The sequence below is a fragment of the Sus scrofa genome, chromosome 12 (genome assembly GCF_000003025.6).
Source record: "Sus scrofa isolate TJ Tabasco breed Duroc chromosome 12, Sscrofa11.1, whole genome shotgun sequence".
NCBI classification, from domain to species: Eukaryota; Metazoa; Chordata; class Mammalia; order Artiodactyla; family Suidae; genus Sus; species Sus scrofa.
Genome location: NC_010454.4, coordinates 60951761 through 60970785, shown reverse-complemented (window position 1 = coordinate 60970785; position 19025 = coordinate 60951761). Strand labels below are relative to the sequence as shown.

At 61.7% G+C, this 19025-nt stretch overlaps 1 long non-coding RNA gene across 4 annotated transcripts; it reads right to left on the bottom strand.

Moving 5' to 3' along the window:
• On the bottom strand, positions 1735 to 18366 carry LOC106505263. 4 transcript variants are annotated; one of them, XR_002337417.1, is made up of 4 exons: positions 18033 to 18366; positions 8111 to 10999; positions 4018 to 7483; positions 1735 to 2375 (listed from the first exon to the last, which is right to left on the bottom strand). It is a non-coding gene; the product is annotated as an uncharacterized LOC106505263 (long non-coding RNA). The 4 variants fall into 4 exon arrangements; XR_002337416.1 differs by lacking the exon at positions 18033 to 18366 and adding an exon at positions 15079 to 15657 and having other exon boundaries at positions 8111 to 10004; XR_002337418.1 differs by lacking the exon at positions 18033 to 18366 and adding an exon at positions 15079 to 15656.

Here is a 19025-nt window from a genome sequence, read left to right as displayed (position 1 = left end):
CCAGTGCCCTGCCCGCGGCAGCCGGCTCTCTCTTTAAGTGGGTTTGCCTGTTCTGGGTATTTCATGTCAACGCAATCATACAGTCGGTGGCCCCCGTGACTGGCATCTCTCACTGACACTGTGTTTGCCAGGCTCCTTCTCCTGGCATCCGGGCTTCCTTCTTTCTGGGGCTCAGTGGAGCCACTGTTGCCCTGACCACGCCTTGTTCACCCAGCATCGGCCGATGGACCCTGGCTTGTCTCCGTTTTTGGATGTTGGGATTAGCGCTGCTCTGAAATCTGTGAACAAGTATTTCCATTTTACAGCTGAAGACACTGAGCTGAGCAGCCAGGCCCCCAGGGCCAGGTCCCTACCCACTCTCCCTGGCCCTCCATCTCCTGACCGCCCCTCTCAGAGGCCCCAGCGGGGAAGAAGGGGCCAGGCCTTGGAGTCGGGACTCCAGGTTGGAGTCCTGGCTCAGCTCTGTCCTGGGGGGAGCAGGACTCTCACGGTGTCTATGCCTCAGGGGGCAAACGGTGCGTCTGCTCAGGCTGTGGGGATGGGGCAGGAGGGAAAGCCGGTCTCAGTCTGGACAGGGATGAGCCCCCTGCAACTGCTGGCTGGATGGAGTTCCCAGCTCAGGGGCCAGAGAGGGCCCCCCCAGAGCACTGTCTGACCCTGGCTGCGGGGGGAGCACAGCGGGGAGGGAGGGAGGGGGAGGGGGGCCGTGCGCCGTGAGCCTTGGTGCCAAAGCTTCACCTCCCCCACAGCCGATACCCGGCCTGGGGCTCATTGCCATCATCTCAAGGCTGGGCGGTGCCAAGAGACTCAGTGAAAGGCTCCCTGGGTGCAGGAACATGAGTGCAGTTGTCAACGTCAGCGCTGACGGCTGGCCAGGCCCCTGTCCCTGCTCAGGGCCAGACGGGGGCTGCTTGGGCTACGGCACACCCCACATGCAGCCCCTCCGCCCTTGGCTCAGGGTTCAGATCCTGCTTCTGGGTGCTGTGTGTGCCCTTGGACAAGCAAGTGTCCCCACACCCTGAGCCTCGTCCGCAAAACGGGTGCAGCAGCAGCACGCATTCCACCTGCCTCTGGGCGCTGGCCTCTGGGCGCTGGCCTGTGGGTGCTGGCCTCTGGGCGCTGGCCTCTGGGCGCTGGCCAAGGGCTGCCCCTCCCAGAGAGACTGTGAGGACACCCCAGCTCCGAGTGTCAGCGTCAGCACCACGTTTTCAGCTCTAGGGGGTGAGTGCCAAGGATCAGGGGAGCCGAGCTGCTCCTGTGGCCAAGAGCGTGTTTAACTGCGAGAAAACGCCCATCTGTCCCCCCAGGCGGCGGCCCCGTGTCGCGCACCCCTGGCGGTGAACATGCGCTCCTGGGGCCCCACGTCCCCGCCAGTGCGCGGGGCATCCGGGTTCCGGAGTTTGCTGGTCTCGCAGGCGTTTCAATCTGCGTTTACCTGACGACCTATAACGTGGAGCAACTTTTCAGGGTGGCCTTCACGCTGTCTCCTCTGAGGGCGTGTCTGTTAAGATCACTGGCCCGCTTCTTAGTCGGTTTGGTTTCTTGTTGCATTTTAAGAGTATTTGTATGTATATATTTGTTGTCTTTTTTGGCGGGGGGCTGCCCCCAAGGTTCCCAGGCTAGGGGTTGAATCGGAGCTGTTGCCGCCAGCCTACGCCACAGCCGCCGCAATGCGGGACCCGAGCCGTGTCTGCGACCTACACCGCAGCTCACGGCAACACCAGATCCTTCACCCACTGAGCGAGGCCAGGGATCGAACCCGCAACCTCATGGATACTCATCGCGTTCGTTAACCACTGCGCCACGACGAGGACGCCAAGAGTCCTTGTGTGTTTTGCATAAGAGTTTGTTATGGTCTGGCTGTTTCCATGGCCCCCTCTCCCCCCACAATTCGTATGTCGAGCCCTGACTTTAAGGTGATGGCAGCAGAGGGGGGATGCTGAGGTCACGGTGGTGGGGCCCTCATGGTGATCGGGTGCTTCTGACAGAGACCCCAGCCCGCTCCCCGGCGCTTCCAGGGCGGGAGGGCACAGGGAGAGGCCTGTGGCCCCGATTTCACGCGGCCGCATGGCCCTCGACCTCAGATTTCCAGCCTCCGGCCCGTGAGCCATGAGGCCCTGCCGTCGGAAGCCGCCCAGTGACGCTGCTCTTACAGCCGCCCAGTCGCACTGAGAAAAAGAACTTGGTCCCGTGTGTTCCGTGCACACCTCCCTCCGGCTGAGCCCACCTCTGTCCTCCCGTGGTCTTCGGCCCAGGTTTGATTTTGCTGAAGTCCAGCTTGGCCGTTCCTTCTTTCGGGGCCTCTGGCTTCGGCGCTGTGACTGGACCGGCATGACCGCGGCCAAGGCCGCCTGGGCGGTTTCTCAAGTCGCCTCCTGGGGGTGGACAGTTCCGCTTGGACCTTCCCAGGCCACCCTTGTGGCCGGAAAGTTTAGGTTAGGTTGTGTCCACACCCGAGGGGCTTCCCTGGAGCGCAGTCTGTGGGCGATTCTTCTGTCCCTGGGAGCAGCCTGGCTGGGGACAGCTGTATTGCCCTATCTTCTCCTTATGTCCCCACAGCTCGAGGAGAGAGGGCTCACCTCGGCCGACAAAGGAAAGGCCAGACGTGAAGGGAGGACCTAGGGGGTTTCAAAGAAGCCGAAGGCCAGGAACGTCCTCCTGGGCGGGGAGAGGCTGCCAGCAGCGGATGGCCGAGGGGAGCCCAGTGATGCGGCCTCGCCCCGTCTCACTCCCCTGCCTGCGCCGCCCCCCAGGGTCCTCAGGCCCTGGAAGACCACCCGGGACGAGCTGCTGCAACAGACGGTGCCTCGTCACTGGGCGGGGCCCAGAGGCAGGTACAGAGGCGGCTTGACCTCCCCCACGACCCACAAACGCCAGGTTTATCCATAGACGCCCTTCCCCGAAGGCAAGGAAGGACTAGGCCCTGGGTACACACCTGCATGAGCACACTTGCATGAGCACAGCTGCGTGCACGTGGGTGTCTGAGGTCTGGATGGGGGTGTTTACACAGGCCCTCTGCTCAGGGACAGGCGCGCAGGCATTCTGAGCTTGTCGGGGACCTGCAGGGCCCACCCCTGGCAAACAGCCCCTGGGAGAAGCAGGGGTGGGGGAGGGCCCTGTCGGGGTCTGAGCTGCACCTCCTGGGCCTGGAGTAGGTGGGGGAGCTCTCAGGAGCCAGTGGAAGTGCATCCTCCTGAAAACCTCGAGGGTGCTCGGGCCTAGAACCCTTGGAGGGGGTGGATAAGGCCGGAGGCCGGGGGTGGGGGCTGGGGGGCAGAGAGTCATCTTGAGGGGGTGGGGGTGATCTGTCCGTCCATTTGGAGCCCAGGTCACGCAGAGGTGAGAGGGAAGGTCACGTGTGAATGAGGGGAACGCAGAGCTGCCTGGTGCCAGGGGGAGAGCGTGAGGGCACAGCCCACCCATGCCAGGGGCTGCCATCTGCCCACAGGTGCCAGTGTACAAAGGTAAAAATGCACCCCCTGCAGGTGGATGCCATCCAGAGATGCAGGATTGGAGGGCAGAGTGGGGGCTGCCTTTCAACCACTGGAGCCCTGGGCGTGATGCTTTGGGCAGTGCACGGCCCACACAGCTGTACATGGTAGCCCTGGGGGTGGGGGGCTCTTGGAGACATCGACCAAGATCAGCTTGTGAATGTGGGATGGGGGACCCGAGGCAGGGCAAGGCTGGGGATGTCGTGCAAAGGCCCAGAGCCGTGCAGGCTGGTTCATGCTGTGGTCACCTGTGCCCTGGAAGAGGGGGGTCCCCACACTCACACCCCAGGGGCCACCTCTGCCCGGAGCATCTGGTCTGCACTCTGAGCTGGGACTGGACACCGTGGAGGTGAGCAAAGGCAGGAGCGAGCCCCACCCTCTGTGTGAAGGGAATATAGGCCCCGGCCTGGAGCCACCCCTGTCTAGCTGGACTTCCAGCTTTGATCATTTATCCGAAGCAGCTGGAAAAGCTGGAAAAGAGGCCTGAGCGCCGAGAATAGGAACGACTGAGGTTCTGAAAATATACCTGGGCAAATGGACGTCCTGTATCCGCACTCAGCCTCAGGTGCATTGGTGGGGGCGGCAGTGGAAGCCGGGTCCAGGGGGCCTGGGGGGTGTTTGCAGCCCCTGCCTGCTCTGTCGCTCAGTGGCGGGTGAGAGCTCAGCCTCACAGCTTCCTCCCCTCTCTGAGCCCAGGGGGCAATTTGGCAGCAGCTGCCTTCCAGTTACCTTTTCAGATTCCAAACAGGAGCTTGAGGGGGAGAAGGAGAGGGGGTAGAGAAGGTCAAGCCAGGGCCTTGGCAGCTGGGCAAAGCCACCTGCTCCAGCAGGCAGTGAAGTTAAAGGACCCCCAGAGCCAGGAGCAGGTGACAGCCGGCTGCTGCCCCTCCCGGGCCCCCAGGGCTGGCCTGCTGGGAGCCCCCTGCTCCGGGTGCCCTCCGGCTTTGACCAGCAGGAGGAGGGAGTGGGGGGCCTCTCCCTGCCAGGTGGGCTGTGTGACTGCTCTTCCTGGGCTCCAGGGTCTGCCCCTTCCTCTTGCCTTTCAGGCCCGGGGTGGTGCCAGCCCTGGGGCATGTTTCCTCTGGTGTGTCACCAGTCAGCCTCACACACCCTCCTGTGAGCGCCCTGACTCCTGCCGGACCCTGACGGCAGCGGCCCCCCACCGCCGGCCCTGTTGAGTGCGAGGCTGTAAGATCTGCTCCCAGGGCGGCTGGGTGGTGCCAGGTCAGGCAGCATCAGGCCTTTCAGGGTGGTGACCATGATGCCAGCCAAGACCAGGACTCAGGCGGGGGGCTGCAGGGTCTGGCACGACCTGCGACCTGTGCCTGGAGTTGAATTTCCCAACTGCCGGGGAGGTGGGGGCCGTCTTTCCCATTTTCACACAAACGGACGGACCGAGGGTCCAGGCAGCTGCGGAGGTGGGCGAAGCTCTGGGGCCTCAAGCCCACTTGGAGCCCACCTCCCCTGCTGACCCCAAACAGCCTGGGTCGGGGGCAAGGAGGCAGAGGTGTCGGAGGCGGCTTCTTGCGCACGTCCTGGAGCATGGTGGTGGGTTCTTGGGCCTCAGTTTCCCAGCCTGGAAGGAGCAGGCGTCTGCCCCTTGAGCCTTCTGACTGTCCCCACCCCCGCCCTCCCTCCCTTCCTTCCTCCCACTCGTTTGAGGACCCCCCTCCCCCAAGGCCGGGAAAGGGGACCGGGAGCTCACACAGGTGTGTCTGAGCCGCTCGCTCAGAGATTCGGGAAGTCAGGCTCCGTGCTGGGAGCGCGGCTGTTACCACTGTCCCAGCTTGGCACCTGGGGGAGGAGCGAATCAGGAACCCAGAGTCCTGGGTTCTGGAAAGACTGGACAGGGGGCCTGGGGGAAGGATGGGGCCCCTACGGACAATGGACACCCTGCTGGTCTCTCTGGGAGACAACTCTGCCAGGTGCAGTCTGCCCGCAGCCAGGGTGCCCGCAGCCAGGTCAGAGTCGGTCAGATGGAAGGAGTTGAGCTGGGGTGGGGGGTGCCTCTTGGGTCTGTGCAGACGGGCGGGGACCCTGAGCAATGCTGTCCCCTCTCTGAGCCGCGTCCTCTCCCGTCCAGCAGTGTGACTGGGTGGCAGCCGGGTGGTTTGCACCCCTCCCCTCTTAGAACTGCCTCTTCCAGCAGAATCTTGCAGGGAACCTCGGGGAAGCAGGAAAGCAGGGCCACGGAGCGGAGGTGCCAGCAGAGGCGGAGTCCCTCCCAGGCCCCGTGCTGTCTGGGGGCACCTGCTGGTCCGGGTGACGTAACTTGGCCGTGTCAAGGGAGGTTTCGTGTCAGCTGGTGCGGATCCGAGTTCACCCCATGCTTATCTGGCAACCTCTGGTGTCCACGGGGACACGCTGTGCCCAGGTGCAGCTGGAGGCCTCAGACGCAGTTGCCAAACATATCTTGGGGAAGAAGAGAGAAAAAGCAGGGCACAGCCGTCCACCCGCCACGGCCCTGATGTAGAGCCAGTCCTGAGGCAGCCACGGTCACAGGTTCTGGCGGAAAGCCCTAAGGTGGTGGCGGGCGCACTTACCTGCCCTGTGCCACCGCCCCAGGGAGAAACGCCCTCCCCATCCTGCCACACGTCTCTGGGCTGTGGATCCGCTGCTCTGGGGCCGGGAGGGCGCGTGCGAGGCGGGAGGAGGTGAGTGCCCCGCACACGCCTCTTCCTCCCTGTGAATCAATTCACTGGGACGCAGCTTCCTCCGGCTCAGGGGTCCAGTGAGGTTGCCGGGTTGATGTCTGTTCACCCCACGCCGGGTCTGGTGCCTGGGGGACTCTCCCAACACCCTCCTCCCGCCTCAGGGTGGCGCCCCAGCAAGGGGCCAGGAGAGCCTCGGTTTCCCCGCCTGTGCCCAGGACCCCGCTTCGTGACGCCCCCAGGGTCTAACAGACCCAAACGCGAGCACGTGGGTACCTCTGGGGCCAAGGACCCGCGTCGCTCAGGAAACACTGAGCATCTTAGAGCTGACGAGGGCCCCAGGCCTCCAGGGCTCCAGGATGTGCCCACCGCCAGCAGCAGGCAGGACTTGGGCCTCCTGCTCTGATCAGGGTGCTTCCCAGAGCCCCGCTCCTGGGGGCTCACCTGTGCCCCATCCCCCACCTTCTGCAGCAACATCCGGAATAGCAGTCACTCCCAGTCCTGCAGCCTCTGCCATCCTTGCGGCGCCAAAGGAGCAGCCCAGCCTCACCTGTATGTGTTCACACGGTCAGCAAAGGCCAGGAGACACAAGGCACCCTGTCCACACTGACAGCAGCGCGCAGAGACTCAGCAACACCTGAGAGCCGCGTGCGTGCAGCCCGGGCGTGCAACCTCGGTGTCTTCCAAAATCCCGGACTCGCAGCTTCTGACATGAAGAGGTGGTCTGTGCTCCGTCCCTGAGTCCGGCTGCACTGCCACCAGGCCCAGGGACTCCCCACCCAGCCCTCCTGGGACACTGCTGTTGGCTCCGGCCACCACCATGAGGAGGCCCGGGCCACTCGAGAGGCCACAGGAGGCGCTCTGCTGACCACCCGCTGCCCGTGGAGGCCTCCAGGCCTGGTCATGGCTGGGTCCTGGGTCCCGGGGAGAAAGGCAATGCTGAGCCGGGCTCACCACTGGCTCCCCCGGCAGGTGAGCATCCGCGGGTCTGAATCTTGTCTGAACCAGGAGCGGGTGAAAGGTGCGCCCTCTGAGAGCCGCGTGTGTGAGCCCAGGAGCTGCTTCACTGCCCCTGTTCCCCAGGATTTTCTTGCCCCCCAGTTTCTCTCCCACAGTCCTTTCTCAGTAGGAGTCGGCGCTTGCTCTGGCTTAAGCTCCTTCTTCATTCCAGAATACCCTGCGGAACCCCTCCCCCCAACTTCCGGACCAGCTCCAAGGGCACCTCCTCCAGGAAGCCTTCCTTCATGCCCTGCAACGGACAGCTCTTCCCCCGCAGTCACACTCTGCACTCCTGCATTCGCGGCCACGGTCCGTGTTTCCCAGCATCGGCGCCCCGAGATCCTGGGGGGACCAGGTCCCAGTCAGCCTTTCTCTCCCACTCGGCCTTGCCCACCGGGCGCCTCCTCTAAGGTTGGGCCCAAGCGGGGTTGTTTTCCCCTCTCCCACCTTGGGTTTATGCCCTGCAGGTGACAAGATGGGCGACAGCTGGGCTCAGCATCGAGCGGCATCAGCCGCCTAAGCGCTGCCCCACCCCCACCTGGGAGCGTTCCGCGGCCTCCCAAAGAGGACAAAGCAGCCAGCTGTTGGCATTTCTCAGGCTTGGGAAGGAAAAATTGCAAAGCACTGGTTTGTACGGCTACATCCCAACAAGCCTGGCCCAGATCGCCGGCCCGAGACAAGGTGGCCGTCCATCTGCCCAGGAGAGACCGGACGGAAGAGGCAGAGGGGGTAGTGCTAGTCCCGCCACGAGACTCAGCTGCCTGGGCCGAGGCTCAGAGGGGACGGGACGCCTGGCTCAGGCTGAACCAAGGCTTTCACTTCCCCCGAGAGGCCTTGGCACAGCTCCCAGGAGGGCTGGGCGCCAGGGTGGGCCCTCTGCCTGCCTCCCGGCCCCGCGGACCCTCAAGAAGTTTCTGGAGGGTGTAACCCCCCCCCCGCCCTTGGTCACGGATCTGGGGGTACCCAGACCTTGAAGACGACGACGACGACGACTGAATGCTCGTTTCCCGCTGTTCTGTGCGACAGACCCTCGGAGCAGCACGGGGTGGGCCGGGCCCTGGTGGGGACTCTGGGCCAGTCCGCAGTCCAGCGGAGCCCGGTCTCGTTTGGAAAGCGGGGAGGACGCCTGCCCCTCTCCTGTCACAGTTTCCTCCCGAGGATCAAGACCAGAGGATTCCAGCTCTCTTGTGTGGGGCGGTTCCCGGATCATAAAAATAATGAAAGAAAACATTTTGGAACTGCCCTAAAGCTGCCACTTCTTGTGCCATCCGTTAATGGCATTGAACAGAGACTCAAATCCCCATCTATCACACAGCTCTCAGTGTGTGACGTGATGGGGGGGAAGAGAGGCCCTGAGCACCTGCCTCCCTCCTGCCCTGTGAGGGGACACCAGCCAGCCGCAGAGGGCGCGGAGGAGCTGGGCTGTCCTCGGTCCCTTCATCTGCGGGGAGACAGGCTTGCAAGTGCGATGGCATCGGCCACCCGCATGAGCCTGGTGAGGGGCCCAGCTGGGAGGTCGGGGAGCTGCACCCCGTCTGGCCTGGGCTGGGACTCAGTCCAGCTGGTGGCAGCCCAGCAGGAGTGCCCGGATGTGGAGGAATCCGGAGGCAAGAGACCAGCCCGCCGTGGAGAGGAGCCGCGTGGAGCAGCCCGGAAAGTGCCGTGCCGAGCAGGAGGGGTGGCCACAGGCAGGAGATGTCACCCGGAGACAGAGGGTGGGTTGTGCCAGGCGGCAGGGGAGCGAGGCGTGACTGCTCCGGAATAAGGTCCCTGCCAGGGCGGCGAAATTGTCCTGGAAGTGAACGGCGGGGCTGGCGGCTCGGCTCTGGGCTCCCCTGCAAAGGAGGGATTGTGTGGTGTGTGAGTTACAGCTCAATAACGCTGTTACAGACTTGTTATAAAGTAAATATCCAGCTTACTAGATACTGTGATTTTTCAGGAGAAGCAGTGTCTCAGGACTAGATCCGCTACGTGAAAGAGAAAACACCCACCAGTACGGTGGTTCACGTAAGGAAGCAGCTGACTGTTTTTTTTTTAGCCACATAGAAACAAAGTCAGGAGGCAGGTAGTTCAGCTGTAGTTTCCTGGCTTCGTGGAGTCACCAAGGAGACTCGGGCTTCTTCCCTTCCTCCTGCATCATCCCAGCACGTGCTTTCCATCGTCAAGGTGAACTCGTAGATCAGGGTGGCTGCTGGAGCGCCAGCCACTCATCCTAGTTCCCAAGGAGGAAGCCGAGAGGAGGGAAGTGACAAAAAACACTCCACTTCCACCTTATGGGGAATCCCACGGTCTTCCTTTGCCACAAGGGAGGCTGGGAAATGTAGTCTTTTAGCTGGTACATCTCTGCCCTGTCTAAAATCAGGATTCATAACCAAAAAATAAGGGGAAATAGATCCTGGATGGGGAACCATGCGTGTCTGCCACGGTTTTAGGTGAAATCCTGATTTTAAATGGTGATTCACGTTGCAGGGTGGACTCCCTGCCAGCGACCCCGGGTCTGCGGGGGGATCCAAGCAGGACGTCTTAGCTGAGGCAGCTTTCCAGGTGTCCTGGGTTTAAAACAGCTTTAGTTCAAATGAGGCGGATGCTGAGTCACGGGGAGCGCATGAGGAATCCAGGAATGCTTCGCAAACGTGAGGCGCGCAGGCTGCACGGCGTGGTCTCGGCGTGGTCCTGAGGTCACGAGCTGGGCATGGCAGGGCTCGCCACTGCAGGGCTGCAGACAGAGCCTGGCCCTGCACCAGGGCTCCCGGCGTTCGGGCTGCTATCCGCTAGGAGAACAGGTACACTCCCTATTGTGTTCTGCTTTGCATTTCGGGGGCGGGAATAGAAACCGAATTTGTTACAAACCACGGTGTGATTTCTATGCGAAGGAACAAGAACAAAAAGCCAGGAGTTAGTCACCACAGCCCTGCCGCCTGGGCTTCTCTTCGGGCTCTGCAGGAAACCGTGCTGTTAGGGTTTCTGGGAGCCCATGCCGGAAACCTCCAGAGCCTCCCTGCGGGGCGCTCTGCTGGGTAGAGGGAGCAGCCACTTGGCAGGGTGGTGGCTGGTGTCAGGGAGCCCGGTGCTCCCAGGCGTCTGGGGCCACACGGGAGTAGGAAGGCTTGGGGTGCCCTGAGAGGACAGGTGAAGCGTCCAGGGCCCGAGACAGGCTGTTAAGGTTTAGTTCTTGTTTTCAAAGCTTTCCTGGAGAGGCATTTGCCCTGCAGTCCGGCTGGCCCTTCAGCCTTTGGAGCACAAGGTTCTCTATGGTCTTAGGTCTTGGATTTCGATAAGCCTGGTCCCCTTTCTGCTCCAAGAGCTAACTCTGCCCCCAAAGGCTGTGTGTGCTTCAATCCACCTTTGGTTAGAACTCACGGCCCCGTGCTTGCACTTTGAACAGTTCACGGAGGAGGCAGCGTTTGAGCAAACAGGATGTGGGGAGAGGGGGCAACTGAGATTCTGGAGGAACGGCATTCCAGGCAGGGGGAACAGCAAGTGCAAAGGCCCTGAGGCGGGAGTGAGGCCGACTTGTTTGGAAAAATCACCAGGGAGCCAGTGGGGCTAAGTGGAGTGAGAGGGACATGGGAGCGGAGGGCACAGCCACGGGAAACTGTGCAGGTGGGGCCTTTGGGGGACGGCAAGGACTGTGGGTCTGGCCCAGGGGACCCAGGACGTCACTGGGGGTGGGGGGGCTCTGAGCCCCAGGGGCTGCTGGGTGTGGTGCGGCCCGTGGGGGCAAGGGAGGACGCAGGGACAGGCGGGGTCCCGGGAGTGACACTGGAGGCGCGGACCAGGAAGAGATTCGGGACCCGTGTTGCCGATGGAGCCGCGATTTTGGTGCCGCGTTTGAACAGCTGCGATTCCCACATGGCCCTGCAGGAAGGCAGTCCTGTCAGATGGGACGGGGTCGGAGAGTGGCCCGACGTGCCCGAGGCTCGCTGAGAGCAGAGTGTGCCCGCACGGACGTGCCGGGCTCCCACGCCTGCTCTTCACGGCGGAGCCTGTCCATGAGTCAGGGCCCCGTGGAGGGGACGTGCTGGGAGCCCAGGATGGAGGCGCAGGCCTGTCCAGAGGTCACCGCCTCCTAGGAGCGCTCAGCCTCTGCTCTTCCTGTAGGTCCAAGTGTGACAAACGTTTCTGTGGGTCAGCAGCAGGCCCAGGGCGGCCACGGGGTGTGCGGGGGCCACGGCGGTCTCTGCCTGCACAGCGCCTCCCAGAGGGAGGCCGCCACCTCCCTCCCCTCGGATTGGGCTGGCGGGCCCTGTGGGGTGTGTAGGAGCCTGTGGCTCAGACTCAGCCTGGGCAGCAGGGCTGATCCCAGGCGGAGGAGAGGACAGGTGTGGGGATGGGGGCCAGATCTCAGCGTCGGCTCTCACGGGGCCTGACACAGGCAGAGGGGTGGGTGCCTTCAGGCCCCCAGCATCCACACGCCGACACAGGGGGTCCCCCGTGGGGCCCCGGCCTCTCCCAGGACCACTGCCCTCTCTGATTCCCCAAATGGCACAGTCCTGAGGCTCGGCGCGGGCACAGGGCACCGTCCCCCTCCCGCCACGGGGGCCACTCTGCGCTGCTTCACCACGTGGCCCGGCTCCTGGGGAGACCGCATTCTGCTCTCCTTTCCTGTGTGGCCCCAATTCCCAGGGAAGCATGTTATCAGTGCCTAGTGGGTTGTGGGCCCACCTGTGCCTGCCCTGCCCGCGAGGCCACCCTCCCCAAGGCCTGGTCCGCCAAGTACCCGCATTTCCCCCGCAGCTGAGGCAGCTTTGACGAGAGTTTTTTGGGGGGGGACGCACAGCATCTCAGGCAGGTGCCTGACACAGGCTGTGGGCTTGTTGGCGGCCGCCACCGACCAGGTGCTGACAGGTGAAGGTCTTTGCTTTCAGCTTGATCCCCGCAGAAAGGGGCGAGTCCTGCCTGCCCTGCTCCTGGAAGGACCAAGAAAATTGCTGCCCACGTCCACTGGGAGCTGTATATTCACTTTGGCTTCTGTCTGCAGGAGTAAAATAAACAGAAGCTTGAGGAAAACAGAGGAGTGGGGCGGGGCGACTGCCGCCCCGATGCCGCGGGGGGCCACCCGGAGCCAAAACCCTCACCCTGTATTTTGCTCAATGGCCCTGAAATCACAAACAACCCCTTGGCCAGCGTCCTAATGGGCTTCTGATGAGCACAGCCCGCCCTTCTGACACAGAAAACACGATTAGACATGCACAGGTGCCCAAGAAATGCCCGACTGGGCACTGGACGCCCAGCTCCCACAGAGCCCCCCGGGCTTCCTCCGCAGGACATCGCTTGGGCTCCTTGGGGTGATAACGGCCAGTGGACTAAGCCAACACCGTGTTTTGGTTTGGGGCCCTTGGCCAGACCAGGCAGCGGCCGATAAGAGAGCAGGTGTGTCCACGTTTGGGGGGAAGAAGCGAGTATCATGCGTTGGTGGCGGCCCTTTGGGAAAGTTACCGACTCTGGGCCTCGATCTTATCACCTGTACAATGAAGGCAATAATAGAAACTGCCTCCCGGGCCTGGCGACCGAAGGAAATATTTCAGGTAAAGTGCTTGGCCCGATGCCCGTGCGTAGTCAGGACTCACTCAGTCCTGGCTCTTATTAAAAGAACAAGCCGTCTGCGTCTCGGCCCATTTCAGAAGCCATTTTTAACTGTTTCCTGGTAAATGCCCGGGCAGGAGCTGCCTGTGAAAACAGGAAACACAGCCTTTGAGGACAGCTGGGACTCCAGATCCATCCCGGCCAGAATCAGCTTGACAAGGACATTTGGTACAAGCCAGGAGACAAACTGCAGTCGGTTTGCTCCTCGTTTTTGTTAGCTTCTTTCCCTGAGTGGTGGAGGAAGGGCTGTTTTGTGTGCTTCTTATTTGCTCGTTATTGTCACAAACCCTTTATTTTCTAGTGGTGATGCTGGAATTTCCCCTTCATGTGAATTAAAACAAGCAGACAAGCAACCCCCTGAAAGGACGTTTACCATCTCATGTAACTGGGGAGAGTGCAGTTGGACGCTGCCAGCTTCAGTCATAGCTGGATCCAGGTGCTAGAACCCTTCCCCAGGGGTCCCTCTCCTTTCCGTCTTCATTCTCTGGCAGCTGCAGGCTACACTGTAAGCCCTCACTAGTGACTGAAGATTAAGAGAGAGCTGCTCTCAGATTTCCTGTTGTGCAATAGAAACAAATCTGACTAGGAACCATGAGGTTGCGGGTTCGATCCCTGGCCTTGCTCAGTGGGTTTAGGATCCTGCGTTGCTGTGAGCTGTGGTGTGGGTCGCAGATGAGGCTCAGATCTGGCATGGCTGTGGCGTAGGCTGGCGGTTGTAGCTCTGATTCTACCCCTAGCCTGGGAACCTCCATGTGCCACAGGTGCAGTCCTAAAAAAAGCAAAAAAGAGAGAGATGCCCTCTTCCAGAGTGCACACACTGGACTTCACAGAGGGGTTCCCACGGCCGTGCTCGGTCACTCCCCTCTCCTTGGACCCATAATTCTGGGCAGGGAAGTGGGCACCGTGGCTGGTAAGACCTGGGTCCCACACTCGCCCCAGCAGCTGGAGGAGGGTGTGGCTGCAACCCCAGGGGACCCACGTGGGGCAAGTGAGCATTGCAGCAGACAGGACTGTCTACCCCCGAGACTCCCAGGGACCCAGGCTGAGCAGATTCTGTGCCGGCCCTTCACCCATGGGTCTCAGCAGGGCGGGCCTGACATCTCACTCTTGGAAGGGTCAGCCTACTTTCTGGCAGTGCAAAGAGAGGTGCTGCCAATTGTTCTCGAATCAAACCACGCGAACGTCGAGCAGGTGACCCCGCGTGGCCGACCCCGTGGCTCCGGGGCGGCAGCTCCGAGGCAGCTGTGATCTTCAGCTGACTTGCGTTCACATCCTGCCTGTTGGGTGGGGGGGACCGGAACCAATAAGGCGGAGATACGACCCCAAGGCTGGGCCACGAAGGTGCCCAGCTTCTGCCCTGCTTTCCTTGGGCCTCTGGACCCTCCAGCCCCGGCGCCACCCTGGCTGCCATCGCACAACCACCAGCTCATGGCTCCTGACCCGCTGACCCACAGCAACCCTGGGAGGTGGTAGACGTTCTTGGCTGTGTCAAGCTACTAAGTGTGGGGCGGCTTGTTGCACAGCGAGGGTGACGGATGCAGGCCTGCATGGCCTCCTCACTTAACGGCGACAGAGTCCTTTGGAAAGTGGCAGCAAAGGTTACAAACCCTCCAGGTCCGGGTGGGCTGGCGCCGACACCACCGGGCAGCTCCTGTCTCCAGAAGGAGTTTGCCATACGCTGCCTGGCAGTTTCGCCCCCTGCATGACGCAGGGGAAGGGACGACGACTGACCCGGAAAGTGCCTTCTGCCTTGCCAAGGGCAACTGTGGCACACGCCACGGCGACCGCAGAACAGGTGTGATGTCTGAGGGGGACCAGTGGGTCCCCCGTCCTGAACCCCTCCGGGGGCCTCCGGCGGAAGCACGGCCTGTCCCAGCCAGCGAGCTGGGGCTTAGGGACCTCCTACATGGCAGCTGCCGTCACCAGGCAGGGCTCCACAACGGCACAGTCCCCAGGCACCTCCTGCCTGGTCCCGCGAAGCTCCTGGGCACCTGTCTGCAAACCCTCCCCCCACTGAGGAGCGCCCCCCAACCCCCACAGGTTCCTGACCCCCCGTGTCCTCTTCCTCCCCCGAAGGTCCCCACCCCCCACCCCCCACAAGTGCTTCTGGGAAATTCTCCCAAGTTCTCCCCCCCACCACCTGCAGAAAACCCGGCTTCCCCTGGCTCTTGTGGCCGCTGGCCGGGCTCCACCTCCTGCTCCTCCCTCGTGTCCAGGAGGCAGGGCAGCCCCAGGGCCAGGTGCACAGAGAGACACTGTCCCAGAGGAAACGGGGCCGCAAGGGAGACCAGTTTGAAAGCAGGGCGAGCCCACGTGCCTTCCTGCACCCTCCTCCATCTCTGCTCGCATACCTCTGCGACAGGGAGCTCATCACTCCTCCTCCGGAAGTAATTCCTCCTGTGGACCGGCCTCCTCTCCGTGCCTGTCACCCATCGGGCTCGCTAGTCACCAGGCGTGGTGTCCCTGCCCCCTCCCTTCCCCATAAGCCGTCTAAGGATGCGCCGGGCACCCAGGGCCTTGTCCAGGGAGCCGCCGAGCCTGGAGTCAGGCACCGCTGCCTTTGGGGAAAGTCCGTCTCCCCGCTCTCTCCGTGCCTAAAACAGCCACTTCCTCTTGGGGGAGGCAGGCGGGGAGCAGAGGGTAAGCTGCCGTCGGGCTTGCAGACATTCCTGGGAGGTCAGTGTCGACCTCAGCAGCCAGGCATCGGGCCTAATGATTGGGGGGGGGGACCGCGCACAGGCGAATCCTGCTGGAAGTGACTTTCCCCTCAAGGAATTCAGCTGCCACAGATAATATCGTCGCTGGCCCCGCTCACGTCACACTGAGGGCTCGGAGGCGGACACGGTCGGGGTCAGGGTAAAGGGCGTGCAAGCTCTTTCACGAGGATACGTTACACTCTCCTCTCACCCGCGCACGCGACCTCGAGGCTGGAAAACAAGCAGGGCCGGGCCGGGCGGCTCCGACCCGCCGTCTGCCAGCTGGGGAGCAGGGCCCAGGCTGCATTCAGCTCAGCCTGGCCTCAGCTCCTGCTCGGCCCGGGGGTGTGGGTGGGGGTTCCCCCACCCCCGGCCTCGCTGTGCCGCTGGCAAGGACAGCATGCACGGGCCACAGCGCCCAGAGCGCTCTGCTCACACAGTGGGGGAACAACACGGTTTTCTGGAAGCCACTTCAAATACCAGCCACCTCCTCCATGCTCCTGGTGGCCTTGCTGTCCTTGTCACCCCTGTGCCTGTCAACCTGGCTGCACCCCAGGCTGGCTGGAGGGAGGGGTGCCCCATGTGCCCTCACCAGGGGCACCCCCCCAGTGGGCGAGGAGGCCAAGGGCAAAAGGAGGGGGTTGGGGGTGGGGAGGCTGCAGGCGTTTCCTGGAAGGTGACTGGCTCTGTTGGAATTGCTCACCAAGGCAGGGGAGCCATGGGCTCCAGGACTCCCAGGGTGGCTCTCGCGGGGAGCAGACTGGGGCTCAGGCCCATTTGTCACCGTCACTGCAGTCTAGACAGAATGGGCTCCTGTGTGGGGTCCGGGGGGCGGGGACCCAGTGCTTCTCACATTCACCACTGCCTTGCTTCTAAAAGTGTGGGCCCTGGGCCAGCAGTGTGGGTGTCACTGGGACCCGTTAGAAATGCAGAGGGGAATTCCCGTCGTGGCGCAGTGGTTAACGAATCCAACTAGGAACCATGAGGTTGTGGGTTCAGTCCCTGCCCTTCCTCAGTGGGTTGACGATCCGGTGTTACTGTGAGCTGTGGTGTAGGTTGCAGACGTGGCTCGGATCCAGCGTTGCTGTGGCTCTGGCGTAGGCCGGTGGCTACAGCTCCGATTCAACCCCTAGCCTGGGAACCTCCATATGCCGCGGGAGCGGCCCAAGAAATAGCAAAAAGACAAAAAACAAAAAAAAAAAAAAAGAAAAAAGAAAGAGGGATGTTAGGATGGGGTCACCATGGATGATCCGAGTGGGTCTTAAATCCAGTGGCGACAGATACACGGGCGGGGCAGCGCTGTGGCCGCCCCCCCAGAGCCAGCAGAGGCAGAAAGGGAGCTTTGCGGGGGGAGCAGGGCCCCAACGCCTTGACTTAGGACATGGAGTAAACCATGACCTTGGAAGCTTCCAGTTGTGGCGATTTATTTTGGTAGCTGCAGGAAGCTCTGGCCACGCACGTGACTTCCCAGACCGTGGGCAGGAGGGAACGGCCAGAAGTGACTGGAGGAGGAGCCGTGACCTGGCCCCTCCCCAGTTCCAGCAACCTCAGCTCTGTTCCCAGAATTAGCTGACTTTCCCGCTCATTTCCTTATTTCTTTTTAATGCTCCATGAAACCCAAGCACAGTCCAGCCCTCGCACCAGTCCTGCAGGGCCAGCTGGTCACCAGCCGTCAGAACCAGCCGGGCCGCCCCCCCACCCGCCCCCACGTTCAAACACACCCTGTTGTTTTTTCCTGACGCACCTCACTTGGAAATTATTGAAGGCAGTTAGGATACAGCGAACTGAGTCACGTTTGAACTGCCTAAGCGCTCTTAACACCTCGTGTCCTTCAGCGGGGCCCCTGGCTGAGTCTGCTGAGCCTCAGAACCGTATTTCCATTCATCTAAAGCAAGGTCTACCAGCCCCGGATTTGGAGGGACAGAAACGCTGAAGGCTCCGGGGCTATCAGGTCAATTCACCATTTCCCTTTAACCAGTTTTGAGGATTCAAATATAAAGATTCCGGAGTTCCCGTCATGGCGCAGTGGTTAACGAATCCGACTAGGAACCATGAGGTTGCGGGTTCGGTCCCTGCCCTTGCTCAGTGGTTAAGGATCCGGTGTTGCCGTGAGCTGTGGTGTAGGTTGCAGACGCGGCTCGGATCCCGCGTTGCTGTGGCTCTGGCGTAGGCCAGTGGCTACAGCTCCGATTCAACCCCTAGCCTGGGAACCTCCATATGCCGCGGGAGCGGCCCAAGAAATAGCAACAACAACAACAACAACAGACAAAAAGACAAAAGACAAAAAAATAAAAAATAAAAAAAAAATAAAGATTCCCGGGCAGTCGTTCTCAACACTTGCTCACCTTGGAATCAACTGGGAGCTTGGGCCCCACCCTGGAGCAGCACATTGGAGCCCCTGGGGCATCTGGGCAGCACCCCCCACCAGCGGGGTGGTTGCAGGGGACTAGACACTATCATTATCCCCAGTTTACAGAGCAGGAACCTGAGGCTCAGCGAGGTTCAGCCACTCGCCCAAGGTCACACAGCTAAGGAGCAGCAGAGCTGCCCTCTTAGGCACTGGGTCAGGGACGTGTGTCGCCCCCACCACCCTCTTGGTGCAGCCTTACCAGTGAACACCTGCTCCCTCGGAGAAGCTGGAGAGGCTCGGAGGGAAGGGCAAAGCATCCCTGCTCGCTCCATTCCAGGCAGGTTCGTGGTATCAGCGGGCACCCGGCTTCCCTCAGGGAGGACCAGTCTGCCCGGGGGATCTGCAAGGCGAGGGCCCTCTCTGAGAGCTTGGGCTCCCCGCACACGAGGGGGGCTCCGCAGTGGCCGGTGGAGAAAGGGCGTCCCCGGCTTGGGCCCGAATTTCTGACCACAGGTACACGTGGCCGGAGTGCTTCTCAGGCCTGCTCGCCACGGGTTATTCACAGCTGAACCTAATCTGAACTCATTGGATCCTCCTGAGAACTGTGTAATTTGGGGCAAGTGGTTCAAACCTTCTGAGTCTTGGAGCTCCCGTCGTGGCTCAGCAGAAACGAACCTGACTAGTACCCATGAGGACGCAGGTTCGATCCCTGACCTCGCTCAGTGGGTTAAGGATCCGGCGTTGCTGTGAGCTGTGGTGTAGGTCGCAGATGCGGCTCAGATCTGGCCTGGCTGTGGCTGAGGTGTAGGCCGGTGGCTACAGCTCTGATTGGACCCTTAGCCTGGGAACCTCCATATACCGCGGGTGTGACCCTAAAAGAAAAAAGAAAAAAAAAAAAAAAAAAAACCACAAACCTTCTGAGTCTCCTTTTCCTCAGCTATGAAATGTGACAGGTTGTAACACCTAAGCCCAAGGTTTTCAAACAGGTCTCAGCAGCCTGTGACCTCACTCCTCTGTGTCTGCTCCTGGGCCTCTGGGGCCCTGACCCCTGGATTTATGGAGAAGTGAGCCTGATTCAAATGCTGTTTGTGGGTGCAGTGGTGGAGAGGCTGGGGCCCCTCCCCAGGAGGGACCTCTGTGCACAAGCCCAGTCCTCTGGCCTATTCCTCCGTTCAGACGAGTCACAGGGCCGCCCGTTGCTCAGGCCGCCCACCAGCAGGCACCACCTTCTGGGCTCTTCTCTGGCCATGGG